Below are 14,426 nucleotides of genomic sequence, written 5' to 3'. Positions count from 1 at the left end.
ACTAAGCAAATAAGGTTTTCTTACACACTCGCACAACGCACACCTTCCGGTGGTTTGCTACATGCTTCATATCTCTAATGCACATGACTAAGTATGCGATACTGTAGCAATTTCACTATGTGATGCAATGAAAGTTAAGGATGCTAAGTAAAGAAGATGGAGATGGAATCGAAGGAAACATAGAAATGCATGAACACATAATGTATTAATTCCTTAATCCCCAAATGTAATACAATACAATATAAGAAAAGAAGAGAAAATGGAAGGACCAGCTGGAAGCATTGTCTTGCTTCCAACAGATGTGTGTCAAGGCTGCCAGTGGTGCCATGGATGGGCGGTGGAGCTGACTCTCTCGAGATCTAACTCCAACGAAGCCTCTAGTCATCACTCGAAATGGATGAGGGAGATGAAGAACTCTCAAGCTTTCTTCTAACACATTTTTCTGGATCACAAAGAACCGCCTGAAGGCCGAAACTTGGATGATTTGAACTTCTACTCATCGACTTCTATTTATAAAGCTTGATCACCGATAGCATTTATGGACCTACTCTGATTCTGACATTTGCGGCACGTTAGTCCTTTTTTGAATCTCTACTGCTAACAGCGTGGTAGGTGAAATGTCAACATCATCTTTTGATTTTTCTAAGATATGCGTTGATGCCTCTATTCCACCAATCTTGCGGTCATCCCACTATTATGTTTTATCGTGTCGCCGCAATCATGTAGTGACCGCATTCACTTGATTACCGTAACTCTATACGATGAACGCAATCGCTTGACAATCGCAACTCCTATGTGATGGACACATGCGGTTGATTACCGCAACACCCATGCGTTGATCGTATGTGTTCGCCTTTGCGATGGAGAGTTTCTTCGCATGTGGTCGTCTATGTGATAGTCCGACTTTCACGTTTGCATCCACTTCCAGCGTTAGCTACAAAAATAGACAATTGAATGCATAATAATGCATAATAATGGGTTAGCCGAGATTCTCAATGTTGAACACTGCAAACTCATTTTCTCATGAATTCTTAACATGATTGTTGCATATTCTGCTTAACAACCCTCATAATTCTAAATAAAAGGCCTAGGATGACATGAATTTCTGCATGTCATCAATCTCAGACTTGGTCACATTAATCTCAACAGGATTGAGAGATTAGTAAAAAATGGTCATCTAAGTTAGTTAGAAGATAGTTCTTTATCTCCATGTGAATCATATCTTGAGGGAAGAATGACAAAAAGATCTTTTTTTGACAAAGGTCTTCGTGCCAAATAGCCTCTCAAACTTATACATTCAGACCTATGTGGTCTGATGAGTGTAAAATCATGCGGAGGCTATCAGTGTTTTGTCAATTTTATTGATAATTACTCGAGATATGGCTACATTTACTTAATCAGTCACAAGTCTGAAAATCTTGAAAAGTTCAAAGAATTTAAGACCGAGATAGAAAATTTTTTAAGTAAAAGAATTAAAACACTTTAATCTGATCGAGGTGGCAAGTATATAGATTTACAGTCCCAGAACTATCTAGTAGATCATGAAATTCAATCCCAGCTCACAACACCTGGAATACCACAACAAAACGGTATTGCAGAAAGGAGAAATCAAACCTTGTTAAACATGGTTCGATCAATGATGAGTTATGCTCAGTTACCTGAACCCTTTTGGGGGTATGCAGTTCAAACTGAAGTATTTATTCTAAATGTTATTCCTTCAAAAAGTATTTCAGAAACACCGTATGAATTATGGAAAGGACGCAAAACTAGTTTATGTCATTTCCGTATCTCGGGTTGTTCAGCATACGTGTTGGTACAAAATCCTAAAAAACTAGAAACACGTTCGAAGTTATGCCTCTTTGTTGGATACCCTAAAGAAACAAAAGAAGGATTGTTCTATGATCCCCAAGAAGATAAAGTATTTGTATCGACAAATGCTACATTCTTGGAAGAAGATCAATAAAAAATCATCTACCTCGCAGTAAACTAATATTGCAAGAAATGATCAAAGATGCTATAGAAACATCAATAAGAGTTGCTGATCAAGTTAATCCATCAACAACTGTTGTTGTCCCATCACGTCCATCTCAAGAGTTAAGTATATCTTGACGTAGTAGGAGGGTTATTCAACAAAGTGAACGCCATATGGGTTTAACAAAAACTCAAAACATCATACATGATGATGGATTAAAGGATCCATTAACCCTTAAAAAGGCAATGGAAGATGTTAACAGGGAACAGTGGATAAAAGCCAAGGACGTTGAAATGGAGTCTATGTACTTCAACTCTGTCTGGAAACTTGTAGATCAACCAAATGGGGTTAAATCTATAGGTTGCAAATCGATCTACAAAAGAAAACAAGACCAAACTGGCAAGGTGCAAACCTATAAAGCAAGACTCATGACAAAAGGTTTTACCCAACGAGAAGGGATTGGTTATGAAAAAACTTTTTCTTCTGTTGTCATGATAAAATCGATTAGAATACTTCTATCCATTACCACATATTATGACTATGAAATATGGGAAATGGATATCAAGACAGCTTTTCTGAACAACCATCTTGATGAAAATACTTTTATGTCTCAACTAGAAGGGTTCATTGAACAAGGATAGGAACAGAAAGTTTGTAAGCTTAAACGATCCATTTATGGGTTAAAACAAGCTTCAAGATCCTGGAATATAAGAGTTGATACTGTGGTCAAATCTTATGGCTTTGAATAGAATGTTGACGAACTTTGTGTATACAAGAAGATAGTCAACAAAACTGTAAAATTCTTAGTTCTTTATGTTGATGATATCTTGATCATTGGGAATGAGGCAAGCTTCCTTGCTGACGTAAAGAGATGGTTAGCAATACAGTTCCAAATGAAAGATTTGGGTGATGCTCAATACATTCTAGGAATACAGATTTTTCGGAATCGAAAGAATAGAACCCTAGCACTATCTCAGGTATCTTATATTGACAAGATGTTGTTAAGATATAATATGAAAAATTCTAAAAAAAAAGGTATGTTACCTTTTAGACATGGAATTCATTTTTCGAAGGACAGCGTCCTAAGACACCTCAAGATGTTGAGGCAATGACAAGAATTCCATATGCATCTGCAATTGGGAGTTTGATGTACGCAATGTTATGTACACGTCCTGACATATATTTTGCACCTATCACACTATATTATGACAATAGTGGTGTTGTTTCCAACTCAAAAGAAGTTTTCACTCTCAATGGAGGAACTATAGTTTGGAGAAGCATTAAGAAAAGTTATATCACTGACTCCACAATGGAAGCAGAATACGTAGTCGCATGTGAAGCCGCTAAAGAATCAGTATGGCTATGCAAATTCTTGGCTGACTTGGAAGTAGTTCCAGATATGCACCTACTTATCATACTGTATCGTGACAATAGTGGTGTTGTTGCCAACTCAAAAGAACCAAGGAGTCACAAACATGGAAAACATATTGAAAGAAAGTACCATCTTATCAGAGAGATAGTACACTGAGGAGACGTGATCATCACGAAGATAGCCTCTGAAGACAACCTTGTCGATCCATTTACGAAGGCCCTCCCGGCTAAAGTGTTTGAGGGCCACCTGGTTAGACTAAGACTCCGAGCAACATAATCTAGGGCAAGTGGGAGAATTTATATGGTATTAGAGATGCCCTAGTTTATTGTATTTTCCCTTTATTTTTCTCAACATTGTATTATATATATTTATTCTCACTGGAGTTTTAGTCCAAATGAGACATTGTTGAGAATGTCCTAGAACTCGCAGTTCGTAAATCTTGTGTTAAACATTCTATTTATGAATAAAATATTATTAAGTGTCTTATTCAATAAAGTTATTGATTTTGCATTCTATTATGAAAATCCAATAAACATATCCATGGCTCTAGTATAAATACTTTATTCTTATGTGGTGACATAAACAGGATCAATAATAGTATATAGCCTAAATGGTCTATAAGTATATGGATAAAATTGGGTATCTCATCCAGGTAATACTATTGGATGCGGCCCATTTTGTATAGTTAATACAAATGACATAATCCATAGATCATTCATGTAGAGACATGTGAGAAGGGGCATCCGGCATATAGACTGGACCACGAAATAGTCACTTTTTTTTTATAACGATCGTTTACTGTTAAAATTGACTATTTCATACTTAAGTAACCTACGATAACTCAATCTTAATCCTGATCTAGCTATGAACTCTTGTTTATTCGGGATTATTCTTTGATCTGCATAGGTGAGAGTAGTCCAATAGCACTGCTCAATAAGCCTTCCATTTTGGGGATAAGACCGGATGGATAGCTAGAGACATAGCCCTGCAAGATGGAATTCACTCCTACCCATTTTAGAGTTAGCAGATAGGTTGTTCTTTTAAGTGTCGATTTCAAGTCTTGAACAATCGGGGTCCCGCCTTCTCATGATAGAAAAAGTCATGATGCATAAGTAGTATTATGAATCAAATTGTTCATTAGAGAGTCAGTGTGAACTTAAGGAATGAGATGTATTTATAGGGGTAAAATGATATTTTTGACCCAGCTGTAATTACGAACAACCTGTGAAGGATCCACTTACTGATTATGGTTTATATGGACAAAAATGTATCTACAGTGAAGAGAGTGCAACTATTAAGCTATAGTGATATGTCTTGATAGTTAACAAATAGTAATCAATTCGATTAAAGAGTTTTAATGAATTAATTACATATCGTTGGAGCTCATGATTTGTAGATCCATTAGGTCCCTCTATTAGCTCATTAAATTGGAATAACAAATTAAGTATTGATGTATGAAATTAGGCTTATGAATTTGAAATGTTCAAATTCAAATTTTAGGGGGTTTCGATTGATTGTATATGATACAATTAAAAACGTTTAATTTAATTGAAATTAAACAAAATTGGAAAATCAATTAATATTTAAATTATGATTTAAATATAAAATTGATTTATTTGTGATATTGATATTTTATTAATTTAATATTTAGATATTAAATTTTAATTAAAAATAAATTAAAATTAGTTTTATTTAAATTAATTATTTTTTTAATAATTTTATAAAACTAATTTAAAAATAAAAATAAAAATGATTTTTGAAAATTCTATTTTTAGGAAAAATCCACTTACCACATTTTGATGGATTATCACCAAAATCCAATTGTAAATTGATATGATCAAAGCAGGTGGTGCCCTCCATGCAGCCTATTGTATTTCATGATTTCTACCTATATATAGTAGCTCCATGCATGAAGATCATCAAGCAATCAGAGTTTTACTTACTAAAGTGAAAACCAAAGCCCTACACATCCCTCACTTGTTATTCATCAATTCAACTTGATTTAAATATTTTCACCACACGTTCCAGCTTGAGCATAGTAGAGAAGATCTTGGTGGTAGTCCTTTTAAAGTTTCAAGCCCTATTTGGTGGATTTCAGTTGAATTTGTGAAGAAAATTTTTAAAGGTAATATGTGTTTCAAACCCTTTTATGAGTATCATAAGAATAATATGCTTAAAACTCAAACTAAATGTAGTTTATGTGCTTATTAATTCTGAAGTCTTCTGTTGCTTGATATATCATTCCTTCAGAGATATACTGGTGGATCATGAAGTGAAAACCAAAGCCCTACACATCCCTCACTTGTTATTCATCAATTCAACTTGATTTAAATATTTTCACCACACGTTCCAGCTTGAGCATAGTAGAGAAGATCTTGGTGGTAGTCCTTTTAAAGTTTCAAGCCCTATTTGGTGGATTTCAGTTGAATTTGTGAAGAAAATTTTTAAAGGTAATATGTGTTTCAAACCCTTTTATGAGTATCATAAGAATAATATGCTTAAAACTCAAACTAAATGTAGTTTATGTGCTTATTAATTCTGAAGTCTTCTGTTGCTTGATATATCATTCCTTCAGAGATATACTGGTGGATCATGTTTAAGTGATAACCTAAATGGTCTGTAGTAAATGGATAAGGTTGGGTATCTTATCCTGGTGACACTACGAATAGAACCTACTTTGTAGGTATTACAATTGTTTTAAAATGCTACAAATGATTTGATCCTGATCATTCATGTATAGACATGCGAGCGAGGATATTTTATACAAAGGAGTTTGTATAAGACCAGACCACGAAATGTTTAGTCTCATTATATAACGTCGTTCACAATAGACTTACATTTCACCAGGATGACCATAGGTAGCATGACCTGAATCCTGAATGAATTGTGAACTCATGTCTATGAGAGCGGTCCTTTGATTTGTATGGGTGAGAGTGGCCAGATCGCCAACTCAATAAGCCTATAATTTTCAGGATTCGTCCAATTAAGGAGCTGGGAACATAGCTACACAAGATGGAATGCACTCATTCCCCGAGGTAAGGGTAAGTAGATAAATTTCTCCCTTAAAAGCTGATTCTGGTCTTGAACAATGTAACACCACACCTTCTTTTGGCCCGAGAGGGGTTTAGATGTAACTATAGGGGCAAAATGGTAATTTGACCTAGCTGTACTTACGAGCAATTTGTGAAGGGTCATCGTATTGTTGATTGATTATATCTAGTGGACACAAAAATATATCTGTATGAATAGTGCAGTTATCGGGCTTTAGTGGAGTGTCTGATAGTTAACGGATGGTGAATAATTAGAATAGCTTAATTAAAGAGTTTAATTAATTATTCATGTACCATTGGAACTTCAGGCTACAAGTCTATGAGGTCCCCTTGGTAGTTCAATAGGATTAAATGAGAATCAATTTTTTGATTAATTTGAATTGTTCAAATTAATAGAGGGATTTAATTATATATGATATAATTAAGTTGATTCAACTATATGTGATATAATTATGATAATATATTTGATACATTATAGCTTAATGAGAGGAAATAAATATTTGAATAAGATTCAAATATAGTTTCTATGAATTGGATTCATAGTTATTAAATTTAATATAAATATGGTTTATATTAAATGTCATATAAAAGAGAAAGAAACTATAGTTTATATTGTATGCGATACAATATTAAAACTATAGGTTATGTGTTATATTTAATATAACATATAATTTAATATATTTATTATTTATATTAATTATTATTTTAATAATAAGGAGGGAGTTACAACTCCCTTCCTCTTCTTTTCTCTCCACCCACGTAAGTGGTAGGTGGTTATTTTTTGAACAACTTTGAGATAGAGAAAAAAAAACAAAAGAGTTTTATGTGTTTGTTTTGAGTTTTTGAGAACATTCTCAATCCTTCCTCTCCACAAAATTTCCTCAAATCCAAAATAACCAAAGCCCACCACTCCTGGGTTCTCACCCTGAGAATACCGAGAAAACATTCGTGGTAGTATTCTAACTTGTTCGAGGTTTTTTTCTTAGAGAAAGTCTTCAAAAGGTTCGTGAACTGTTCGAGGGAAATTCGTGAAGAAAGTTTCTGAAACATTTTCTTTAGCATGCTGTAATTTATAATTAAATGCATATCTTGTTTCTTGTTTACTGTGAAATTTATATTCAATGAAAAATGGAATTTGATCAATCTGCTTCCACTCAAGGTTCTCTCCACAAAGAGTTCCTTCAGATTATATCAAGTGGACATAATATATCTACAGTGAGGGAAGTGCAACTACTAGGCTTTAGTGGAGTGACCCGGTAGTTAACAAATGGTGGTTAATTAGGTTAAAGAGTTTAACCGATTAATTTGAATCATTGGAGTTCATGTTCTATAGGTCCATGAGGTCCCCTTGCATATCAGACTAAACCTAAGAATAGTATGACAAACGAATCTGAAGTGTTCAAATTCTATTTTGGGAGCAAAGCGGTAAATATATACGATATATTTAACCTAATGTTTGTTGTGAAATAAACATAAAAAGAGAGAAAATAGAAGATATTTAAATAAGATTTAAATATCAAGATTATGAATAGGGATTCATATAAATTGGGATTAGTGTTGGATTTAATATTAAATTAAATTAATTAAATTGTTTAATTAATTATTTAATATTAATTTAATTTTAAAATTGATTATTAGAATTAATTTTGAAATTAAATGAAATTTTTCAAAATTGCATTAAAAGTCAAATTGTTGATTAGGTAAAAAATGCAATGGAAGTTAATTGTTGACTTTTGATTTTTGAAAGTCAAAAAGTCAAATTTGTTGACTTTGGACTTCGAGAGTCAAACTTTGACCAAGTTAGTGGAAAGATCCAACATTTGTTAGTGAGAAATTCCAACTATTGAATTGCTAAATGTTGTCTTCATTTGAAGATACTTGCCTCACTAAATCCCACTTTGAGTTGGTAGATTTTTTTCGTGTCAAATTCTCATCAAACTCAAAGTTAGATGTTTTGCATGTAATGGTCTTTAAAAGTGAGTGTTTATTGAATTTAAAAAACTTTTGGCCTTAGTGAAAATTGATGAGATTATGTGATAATCTCATCCCCTTTTTCTCTTAAAGTTTTAGCTTTTTCCTCTCCAAATTAGTCACTCACCGGATCCCACCATCCCGTTCTAAAGCTGGAGAATAGTCGGGAAGATTCTCATAGTGGTCTACGAACCGTTTGTGAGGAGATTGGAGCTAATTTGGAGAAGATTCAAAGTTTACAAAGGTTGTATTCTTTTCCCCTTTTATTTGTTTCTATTGCATGCTTATCTTTGTAATTCACGTAATTAGAGTACTTTAGATTCGGTTTTCTTCTGTTGTGCATGTGTATGTTCCATCACTGCTAAGTGTCAAGTTCTATTTGACTCAAGAGAGTCCATGTCATCATTTATGGCTTCTTGCCATAAGTTGGCATCTACTGAGGACAAGGCAGCTTTTAGATCTTTGAGATATTCTTCTACATTATATGTCTGGAAGTCATCCCCGAAATCCTTGACGGTTCTAGCTCTTTTGCTTTTTCTAGGTCCTGTGTTGGTTTCTTCTACAAAGGTAGGATTTCTAACTAGTGTTAGACTACTAGATCCCGAGCCCCCACTATTTTTCGATTTAAAAGGGCATCTATCCTCAAAGATGTCGGCATCATTTGACTCAATGATCACTTGATTTATCAGATAATAGAACCTATAGACTTTACTATTTATGGCATAACCTAAAAAAATACTCATAGGCTCTACTATAGCTTTCTACTTTTAGGGTCTGAAATCCTTACATAGGCTAGACAACCTCATGTTCTAAAATATGATAGGTTTGGTTTTTTATTCTTGAGGATTTCGTAGGATGAAGTTGTGTTTTTAGATGGGATTCTATTTAAGACATAACACACGGTAAGGATGATTAAAGTTTTATTTTTTCTTTCAGCTTTTCCGTTCATTTTAGTAGAGTAAGGTGCAGTCTTTTTGTATATTATTCCATGTGAGTTAAAGAACTCATTAAAACTGTCCGAGTCATACTCAATTCCCCTATCACTTCGAAGTCTTTTAACCTTTCTATTAAACTTATTCTCTAATTTAATACAAACAATTTGAAGGCATCAAACGTATCACTTTTGTTTTTCAGCAAATATACAAAAGTAAAATCAAAGCAGTCATCAATAAAAGAATGTATGATTTGATAACCTATGTGAATTTGATAGATTTTATAAGCTTGTAACATAGCTTACTAGTGACTAATGGAGCATATATAAGGACTAGAGTAATTTAGAGAACTTGGGAAAAATCAAGATAAAAGATTATGGAGATAATTGGACCTAAATAGGACTCCAAGCCAAAAAACCCGACGATGAAGCATCTCAACATTGTGAATGGTGTAAAGTTTTCTTCCCTTTGCATGCACTTACTTTCTAATACCAAATCTAATCCATAGAGATCTTTTTTAGTATAATGAAGAGTAGAGGGATTCAAACTACAACAAGTATGATTACTAGCACATTCGTATGTTAATTGTGTTATACTCGTTTTGACAATATACGAAGAATTTAATAACGAAAGAAACAACAAATAAAGATATTATTATTAAAAATATATTTTATTTTTATTGTTATATTACATATTAAACGGTTTTAAAATGGTTGACTTGGAAAAAAAAATATAAATTAAGTTAACACGTATATAATAGAATTTTAAAGTGGATCACAAAATGATTTTCCTAACAATATATATATATATATATATATATATATATATATATATATAACTTATAACCATTAAATAAATAAACTTGTCAAATTCATTTGACATATTCAATCATGAAAGTGGAGTTTGATAGTTAAATATATTTGGAACAATTATATAAAGAACAATAAATATCAGATTTTTCTTTTCTTTTCTTGTTGTTACTACGAAGTTCATAGTTTTTTCGTTAAGTGCTTATCAATGTCCCACTACTCCTTTGTTTTTGGTTCGTGCAGCCACACGAGTCCTTGCTTGTATGACTTTACAATGCTAAGTCATCTCTTTATTCTTCTCTATCTTCCTCTCTCTGTTATCTCAGTTTTTCTCAAAATTGATCCATTCCAGCCGAATGAAAACCGTTTACTTTTCCAAGGAGATGCAATTTCTTCTTATGGAGCAGTTATGTTTATTGATCCTCAGTCTACCTGTAGTGTTGGTTGGGCTGTTTACAAAGATGCTGTGCCAATTTGGGACTCTGAAACAGGAAAGATCACCGATTTCAATACCCACTTCACCTTCACCATTGATACTCGACAGGCTTTTGCTTTTGGAAATCGGATTGCCTTTTTTTTGGCTTCAGCTGGGTTTCGTATCCCTCCAAACTCAGCTGCTGGGTATCTTGGCCTTTTCGATACTCTCTCTAGTGGATGGGATCCTACTTTTGAACATGTGGGTATCAATATTAACTCCATTGCTTCCTCTAATTTCACAAGGTGGAACGTCAGCTTACATAGTTTGGACACTGTTGATGTGTTTATTTCCTATGATTCAATCACTAAATACTTGAGTGTTTCATGGAATAATGAAAAGACAGCAACTTCTCTTGAAAATACAACTTTGAGTTACCAGATTGATCTCATGAAGATTCTTCCTCAATGGGCGACCGTAGGATTTCAGCTTCTAGTGGTTCATTTTCAGAGCAACTTAGCCTATTATCATGGGAATTCAGCTCGAGCTTGGATATATTATCAAAGCCAAAAGCTGAAAATGATAATAATGGGAGCAAAGTTAATATAGTTGTGGTTGTAATTATTCCACTTGGCGTTTTGATGATTACCATGGCAGCAATTTCAATTACTATAGTATTTAGGAGATTGAAAGAGAAAAAGAAAAGAAGAGCAAGAAAATGTTGAGGAAGTAAACTTGACATCCATTAACGACGATTTCGAAAGAGGAGCAGGACCCAGAAGGTTTTCCCGGAAGCTTCTTGCCATGGCTACCAACAACTTCTCAAACAAAAGGAAGCTTGGTCAAGGTGGATTCGGTGCAGTGTACAGAGGGTACCTTCCAGACATGGATTTGACAATAGCCGTGAAGAAAATTTCAGGAAGTTCGAAACAAGGAAGAAAGGAATACATAACTGAGGTTAAGATCATTAGTAGACTCCGTCATCGCAATCTTGTACAACTCATCGGTTGGTGCCACGACAAGGGCGAGTTCTTGTTAGTCTATGAATACATGTCAAATGGTAGCCTTGATTTTCATCTTTTTGGTAGAAGAAGCTGCCTTGCTTGGCCTGTGAGATACAATATTGCTTTAGGTTTAGCCTCTGCATTGTTGTACCTTCACGAAGAATGGGAGCAATGTGTGGTTCATAAAGATATTAAATCTAGTAATGTTATGTTAGATTCAAGTTTCAACACCAAGCTTGGGGATTTTGGGCTAGCTCGTTTAATTGACTATGATTTAGGCACTCAAACAACTGGGTTGGTAGGAACTTTAGGTTACTTAGCGCCTGAGTACATAAACACTGGCAAAGCTAGTAAAGAATCTGATATTTTTAGCTTTGGAGTGGTTGCTTTAGAAATTGCTACGGGGAGAATGTCAAGAACCGTCATGGAAGAGGAATCTCACAAGGGTTTGGTGGAGTGCGTTTGGGATCTCTATGGAAGTGGACAATTGCTTGTGGCCATAGATGAGAAATTGCAATCTAATTATGACAAAAAACAAATAGAATGTTTGATGCTCGTTGGATTATGGAGTACTTATCCAGATCCTAATCTTAGACCTTCAATAAAACAAGCAATTCGAGTACTTAATTTTGAGACAAGGATGCCAAATCTTCCTACTAAAATGCCTATTCCTTCCTATCATGCTCCTTTTACATCGATGACATCTAAACAGCCTTCCATTACGGTAAGCCTTGATATAGGTCGTTGAAGAAATAAGAATTAATGCCATGGCGTTGCCTATGTCTGTATTTCTGCGATGTTTTTTCTGTTTCATTTTGTTTTCTTTTCTTTATTAATGTTAAGTTTTCTTTAGTGATGTAAAATTTATGCCAAGTGTAATTTGATGATGTGGTCCGGAAAGTCATATGTTCAAGTCCAATAATATTGTTTTTTTAATTAAATTCACCTTTCACCTATGAACTTAAGCTTTTGGATCAAGAGACAGTCGGTCGGGACAGAATCAAAGTGATTCTAAGTTACTAGTTTCAAGACGAGATTACTGAAAAGGCCGTCTATGAATAGAAAATTTGCTCGTCGTTTGAGCGATTGAAGTATGACAGCGATTCGGCGTTGAGATTTCGGATAATGAGACAACAATACATTTCTCGAATTTTAATCTTTCCAAATTATAAGAACTTTGCAAATGTAATCGATGGAGACGAACATGCTAGGCTGTGGAAGAAAGGGAAAAAAAAAAATGGAAAATGATAAAAATGAGGGAGAAAAATTTGGAAAATAAAAAGAATGTTGATTTGTTATAAAGACATTCTTGGAATACTTATCAATGAAATTTCAGAATTCAATATTTGGTCATATAAATCTTAAGTATGGAGGGCACACTTGCATATTCTGCCTATTGAAAATTTCCAATTTATTTATGATTTATAAATACGGAAATTATATTGTATGGTAAATACATTTTAAGAAACCAACGTCATGATTTCAACTTTTTTATAATCAAATTATAATCACATAATATCACATAGAAATCAAATTTTCAGGCAAAATTTTTTTGTCATGTTTGCAACAAAAGAAAAACCTAGGGCCTGTCTAGATTGAACGGCCAATTTTCAATTTATTTTTTTATTAAAGTTGCTATTGCCCCTTATAAATTTAGGGTTCGTCTAGATTGACTTGAGAAAAAAAGTGTTTAAAAAAAACTCTTTTTTATTTAAATAATTTTGACAAAAATTATTGAAAATACTTGTTAAAAGCTATTTTTGTCAAGTATGGATGGCACACTTGCACGTTTCTCTTTCATTTAATTGTGGTTAAAAAATTGTGATCATGAAGCCAAAAGGCAAGGGTAATTGCAATATCTTAAATTACCGATTGATCAAAAGTTTAAGCTAATAGGTTAGAGATAGATTTAAGGGACAGTTGCAAATATGTTTAGACCCAAAGTTTAGCAGATATAACATAATGTAAAAAAAATTGCAAATATAGCCAAATTTAAATAGTCTATCAGTGATATACCATATTATTTGTAGGAGTCTATCAGTTATAGACCATATCACTGGTAAGAGTCTATCAATGATAAAAGTCTATCGCTAATAAACTTGTCTATATTTGCAATTTTTTAAAAAAAATGATGTTATACACTTGATTATTATTCTTAAAAATGCTACCAATTGCAATTACCCTAGATTTAATTATATATCATCTAACACTAACTCTCATTTGTGGGTTTGAAATATGAAAAATGCCTACCAAATCACTAATTACAAAATCTGCATTACTTGATGTTTTGCCAATGTCAAGGGAGAATATACCTACGCTTTCAAAAGCGTCGTGTAATCGACTGTTAAGTCTAACGTGATAACTTGATTTCAAAATAGCGTCAAGACATTTTAATTCTTGTGTCAAGAAAGATAATACACTTGACACTAATGGCATGTCAAGTTGATTAATTCTTGACATTTATTATGTATCATATGTGATTACTCTTGACATTTTTTATTTGTCAAATATAATTTTATCTTACCATGAAATAATGGACAAGTTATTTAATTCTTGACACGTTTTCAAAGTAATCTATGTTTTTTTTTTTCAAATTAAACTATGATTTTTTCATTTCTCATTTTAGGTATTACATTGTTCTTAAATAAAGAGTTGCACATTTAAGGTCTATATATCAGCCCAACATATCCAATTAGCAATTCCATTCTTCTATCATCTTTCATATATATGAAAGATTCCAAAATTTACGATTATGCATACTCCAACCCCGCACAAATATATGATAATTCCAAAATCACAAGACCAATCCATATGTGTTATACGTTCCAAAATCATAAGACTAAAATTATATCTCACGTCACACATTGCTTTTAAGTATATAACCTATAATGGCTATGAACA

General features: G+C 33.3%; 1 pseudogene; it reads left to right on the top strand.

Moving 5' to 3' along the window:
• The first annotated feature begins 10,322 nt into the window (after positions 1-10,322).
• LOC120088847 (L-type lectin-domain containing receptor kinase IX.1 pseudogene) lies at positions 10,323-12,485 on the top strand (annotated as a pseudogene).
• Positions 12,486-14,426: the final 1,941 nt, after the last annotated feature.

This window comes from Benincasa hispida, chromosome 10 (assembly GCF_027475165.1).
Source record: "Benincasa hispida cultivar pf3 chromosome 10, pf3_genome.v1.1, whole genome shotgun sequence".
NCBI classification, from domain to species: domain Eukaryota; kingdom Viridiplantae; phylum Streptophyta; class Magnoliopsida; order Cucurbitales; family Cucurbitaceae; genus Benincasa; species Benincasa hispida.
The sequence above is the reverse complement of the archived record's forward strand: the minus strand, read 5'-3'. Positions and strand labels throughout refer to the sequence as shown.